Source organism: Neophocaena asiaeorientalis, unplaced genomic scaffold, assembly GCF_003031525.2.
Source record: "Neophocaena asiaeorientalis asiaeorientalis breed wild unplaced genomic scaffold, Neophocaena_asiaeorientalis_V1.1 scaffold1166, whole genome shotgun sequence".
In the NCBI taxonomy this organism is placed as follows: Eukaryota; Metazoa; Chordata; class Mammalia; order Artiodactyla; family Phocoenidae; genus Neophocaena; species Neophocaena asiaeorientalis.
Window position 1 is genome coordinate 1 of NW_020174062.1, and position 5,629 is coordinate 5,629.

General features: G+C 54.1%; 2 non-coding genes across 2 annotated transcripts; both read left to right on the top strand.

Annotated features, from left to right (window-relative positions):
* The first annotated feature begins 2,358 nt into the window (after positions 1-2,358).
* On the top strand, positions 2,359-2,451 carry LOC112405932 (small nucleolar RNA SNORD116). The gene has a single exon (XR_003004458.1). It is a non-coding gene; the product is annotated as a small nucleolar RNA SNORD116 (small nucleolar RNA).
* Positions 2,452-5,136: 2,685 nt separating this feature from the next.
* LOC112405944 (small nucleolar RNA SNORD116) lies at positions 5,137-5,229 on the top strand. The gene has a single exon (XR_003004469.1). It is a non-coding gene; the product is annotated as a small nucleolar RNA SNORD116 (small nucleolar RNA).
* The last annotated feature ends 400 nt before the right edge of the window (positions 5,230-5,629 follow it).

Genomic DNA, 5,629 nt, shown 5'->3' on the forward strand with positions numbered 1-5,629 from the left:
CGGTGGTTAATTCTGGAAGCCAAAATGTGCAAGCTTCCCTGGTTGGAGCATGGAGCCTCAGGCCAGGCCTGGGTGGCCCTCCCTGTCCTTGAGTTTGGCACGTTGATGTTCTTGAGTGCCCGGTGGGGCTGGATCAGTGGGTGGGTGTGGGCTGGAGTTGGACGTTTGGCGGAAGGGGGCTGATGGATTAGGCCTCGGTGTTGCCCATGTCAGCTCATCTACTGCAGCTTCTGGCACAGTGTTTGCACTAAGTGGGTCATCGTGGAGTGGGGTTAGGAAGGAGTGCTGCATTAAGCCTGCGTGGTGACTGCTGGCCTGGAGAGGAAGGTAAGACATTATGAGGACATGTCCTGTGTGATGTCGTGGGATGGGCTGTCATCATTGTGTTGCAGATGCTGGCCACGGCTTCCCAAGCATGTGTCCTGTTCGTGGTGGGCTGGCATCGGATGCCTATGAAGGGGATGGCTTTGGCATTTCATGAGGATTCGGTGAGGTAGGTAACCTGTGATGAGTTGAGATTCCGTTGCTGGAGGGATGACTCCCAAAGGGTGTCTTGCGGGACCTAGAGAAGATGGACATGCTGAAGCATTTGTGCTGGCCTCCTTGGAGGAAGGTGAGTTATGGGAACATGCCCTTTGGCCGCTTTGTCCCATGTTTGGGAATGTGCAAAGTGAAAGTTTTTCTCCCGGAGAGCATGATGCGGCCGGCCTGTGTGTCATGCAGGCCTTTCGAACAGCCAGAAGTTTACGCGGGGCAGAGATGGGGACACTGTTGCTATGCTAGGTGCGCTGCCATGGACAGGCACTATGCCCTTTCAGAGTTACAGGTCCCCTCGCGTGGCAGAGGTCTTCTGTTGGAAGTCTGTCTGTGGTCCTCGGGGACAGTGCTTTTGATCTCTGCAAGGTCCTTAGTAGTGTCGCTGTGGCAGTGGAGAAGTGCCAGAATGCATGGGGTGGGGTAGGCGTCATCAAAGCAGACATGTATGTGGCCTGTCTTCCTTGGTGTACAGTGACCCCATGTTCGCATGATGTCTGTGGCTTCAGGTAAGGTCGAGTTGCCCTGAGGGCAGGAGGAGGGCACTTAGGACGAGGCTGTCAAAAATTTGAGCGTTTCCTCCAGGTTCAGGGCTGAGAAACCTGCCGGCTGGGTGCTGGCGAGACATGGCCGGGAAGATGGTCTAGTTTCTGCTGTGGGGTTCCAACCTGGATTATGGTTGCTTAATCCTACCACTTCCCGTGGTGGGCATACCCACGGGTCCACAGAACGTGATTTGTCCTATTTGGCGAGAATTGGCTTTTGGGCCAAATATCGTTAGCCCCTTGAGTGGTGCCAGGCTGCATCTTGCCTGTAGCCATCTTCAGGTTGGTTTCAGTCCACCCATAGGAGTTTCCCTTGCTTCCGGAAGCACTGGGAGTGGCCCAAGTGCACATCAGATGTGCTGTTAGCTGGCAGGATGTCCATGTCCACACTCATGTGACACCCACGGCCGGTAGGCAGGTCTCATCTAGGTTCGTGCTTTGGTCAGAAGGCATGGCTATGCGAGAGCGGGAGTCTGTGGCCTATTTCTACAGCTCCTGGGGGTCACAGTTCTCATAAGTCTCCTGCAGCTCACAGGGGTCTTTCTTTTTCTGTTGGGAGTCCAACCAGGGTGTTGTGTATAATCTCTGGTATTAACTATTGGAGGCCTCTGCAGAGGGCCACAGGGACACACAGAGAGCAAGACGCGTTTTCAGAGGCACACGCAGGAACCCACAATCGCGTCCTCGTGCGCAGTCGCAGTCGCACACGCCCACGCACGTGAATACACACATACAGCGTCTCACACACTGGCCAATGTACATGCCTAACTTCCTGCAGACATGCTGTGAGTCACAAAACAATAATCGGTGAGGGATAGAGGTCCTTGGGAAGCAGGTTCACAGCAGAAGCCCAGGTAAACATTCGCATGGTTCATGTTCCCTGAGGACCTCGGTCCACTTCTGAAGCCTCTGTTATTTCCGTCCACTTCTCAGGTGTAGTTGCTCGGCAAGGCTGGCTGTCGACAAAAAGAAGACCTTCACGTACTCTGATGCCTGGATGAGCTAAGGAAAACTGGATAAAGTGAGGCAGGCGCATACTGCTGAGCATGACCGTGGATAACTCGGACGGTAGGCGTTCACTCACCCTAAGATGTGCCATTCCACATTAGGATTTCCTCAGATGGGCCCAAAGGCTGCAAGAGTGGATTGATGTTTGCTTTTGCTGAGTGGTCTGAGGACTGTGGATTCCCCAGGCTGTTGGAGTACTCCAGGGTAATGTCTCCTCTGCAGGGCCCCATGGCCTGCCCTGTTATGTTCTGCAGCTTCCCAGCATGTATTCAGATCGATGATGACACCCTTGTATGCATTCCTTGGAAAATCTGAACAAAATGAGTGAGAACACTCTACCGTCTCCTCATTGAAACTGAGGTCCAGCACGTTTCCTCTCTCGGGGTTAGGGCACAGTGAGGAGTGAGGGTCATCATCCCCTCCTGACATACATGCAAATACCACCCAGTACTCCAGCATTGGAGAGGTTTCTGTCTGAGGGTGGACCGTGTCTGCACATAAACTGGGTCGTCTATGAATCCCAGGTCCCTGCTGAAAGGCCGATGAGGGAATGTGAGGGGGCAGGCTCACCTGCTGATGTTCAGAGTCAGAGTGTGGGCTGAGGTAGGTGCAGTGAGCTTGCAGCTTGGGAGGTGTGTTTTGGACAGTGTCATGGTTCTTTTGTGCCGCTTTGGGTGTTAATTCTGGAAGCCAAAATGAGAAAGCTTCCCTGGTTGGAGCCCGGAGACTCAGGCCAGGCCTGCGGCCCTCCCTGTTTTTGCATTTGTCATGGTGAAGTTCTTAAGTGCCCAGTGGGGCTGGAGCAGTGGATGTGTGGGGGCTGACGTTGGGCATCGGCGCAAGGGGGCTGATGGATTAGGCCTCGTTGTTGCGCTTGTCAGCTCCTGTATTGCAATTCCTGGCACAGTGTTTTCCCCCCGTGGGTCATCGTGGAGTGGGGTGAGATCCGAGTGTTGCATTTAATCCTGCGTCGTGGCTGATGGTCTGGACAGGAAGGTAAGGCATGGAAAGGACAGGTCCTACGTGATGTTGTGGCATGGGCTGTCATCATTGGGTTGCAGGCTCTGGCCTCGGCTTCTCAAGGATTTGTCATGTACATGATGGGCTGGCATCACCTGCCTATGGAGAGGATGGCTTTGGCGGTTCATGTGGATGCGATGAGGTAGGTAACCTGTGTAGACTTGTGATCCCGTTGCCGGAGAAATGATTCCCAAAGGGTGTCTTGCGTAAGCTAGAAAAGATCGATATGCTGAGGAGTGTGTGCCGGCCTCATTGGGGTAGGTGAGTTATGCTAACATGCCCTTTGGCCACTTTGTTCCCTAGTTTGGGAATGTGCAAAGCGAAAGTGTTTTTCCCGGAAGGCGTGACGCGGCCGGCCCATGAGGTACGGATGCCTATCTAACAGCCAGAGGTTTATCCGAAGCAGTCCGTTGGCATGGTAGAGATGGGCGCACTGTTGTGATGCCAGGTGCGCTGACCTTGACAGCCACTTTTCCCTTACTGGCTTCCAGGTCTCCTCGTGTGGCAGAGGTCTTCCGTTGGAAGTTTGTGTGTGGTCCTCGGGGACAGTGCTTTTTTCTGTGAGGTCCTCGGAAGTATTGCTCTGGCAGTGGAGAAGTGCCAGGATGTATGGTGTGGGTTCGGTGTCATCAAAGCAGAAATGCTTGTGGTCTGTCTTCACTGGTTTACAGTGTCCCCGTGTTCGCATGTTATCTCTGGCTTCTAGTAGGGTCTAGTCGCCATGTGGGCAGGAGGAGGGCAGTGAGGACAAGGTTGCCGAGTGTTTGAGTGTTTCCTCGGGGTTCAGGGCGCTGAATCCTGCCAGAGGGGAGCTGGCCGAGATGTGGCCGGAGAGGTGGCCTAGTTTTAACCGTGGGGTTTGAACCTGGGTCATGGTTACTGAAGACCACCTCTTGCCATGGTGGGCATTCCAACGGGTCCACGGAAAGTGATTTGGCCTAGTTGGCGAGAAGTGGCACATAGGCCGAATTTCGTTGGCCCCTTGAGTGGTGCCGGGCTGCATCATGCCTGGAGCCCTCTGCAGCTCAGAGTCGGCGTGAACAGCGGAGGTTCTCTTGTCTCTGGGAGAGCTGGAATTGGCCCCAAGTGCACATCAGATGTGCTACTAGCTGGCAGGATCTCCGGGTCCACGTATATATCACACCCATGGCCAGGAGGCAAGTCTGGTTAGGTCTTTGTGCTTTGGTCAGAAGGCCTGGCTGTGGGGGAGCGGGAATCCGTGGCCTACATCAACAGCCTCCGGGTTTCAGAGTTCACATTCAGACTCTAGAAGCTTGAAGGGGTCTTTCTCTATTCAGGGAGGGCGGTGTCCGAAGATAGCGCGCTGTGTATAAACTGTGGTTTTACGGTTCGGTGTCTCTGCAGAGGGCCTCAGGAAAACACGGAAACCAAGATGCAGATTCAGAGGAACACAATTCCGGAAGCGCGTCTTCGTGAGCAGTAACAGTCACGCCCGAAAACGCGCGTGAACACACAAATAGACCCTCTCACATACCGGGCAACGTACGTTCCTAACTTCCTGCAGTCGTGCTGTCACACACACATTAAGTTCTCAGTAAGGGTAGAGGTCCTTGGGAAGCAGGGTCCGGGCTCAAGCCCAGGTAAACATTGGCATGAATCACGTTCTCTGAGGACCCCGGTCCAATTCTGAAGACTGCGTGATTTATGTCCACTTCTCAGGTGCAGTTGCTGGGCAGGGGTGGCCGTCAGGAAAGGCGAGAAGACGTTCACGTTGTCTGATGACTGGAGGTGCTAAGGAGAACTGGAAAAGTGAGGTGGGGGCAGGTTGCTAAGCATGGTCCTGGATGACTCAGGAAGGTAGGCGTTCACCCACCCTAAGATGTGCCACTGGATATTAGGTTTCCCTCAGACGGGCCCAGTGGCTTCAAGAGTAAATTGACTGTTGCTCTTGCAGAGTGGCCTGAGGGCTGTGGATTCCCCAGGGTTTTGGAGTACTAGGAAGTCATGGCTCCTCTGCAGACCAGAATGGCATGCCCGGTTGTGTTGTGCAGCGTCCCAGCACGTGCTTGGATCGATGATGACACCCTTGTATGCATTCCTTGGAAAATCTGAACAAAATGAGTGAGAACACTCTACCGTCTCCTCATCGAGTCTGAGGTCCAGCACGTTTCCTGTCTCGGGCATAGGGGACATTGAGGAGCGATGTACGTAACCTGCGTAGAGTTGTGATCCCATTGCCGGAGGCATGACGCCCAAAGGGTGTCTTGCAGGACGTAGAGAAAATAGATACGCTGATGCGTCTGTGCCGCTCTCCTGGAGGATAGGTGAGCTATGCGAACGTGACCTTTGGGCACTTTGTTACCTTGTTTGGGAATGTGCCAAGCTAAAATTGTTTCTCCCGCAGGGCATGATGCGTCCGGCCCGTGAGGAACGCAGGACTTTCGAAGAGCCAGAGATTTATCTGGAGAAGTCTGTTGGCTGTACAGCTACGCGGACACCGTTGCGATGCCGGGTGCGCTGCCGCAGACAGGCACTGTGCCCTTTGAAGCGTCCAGGTCCCC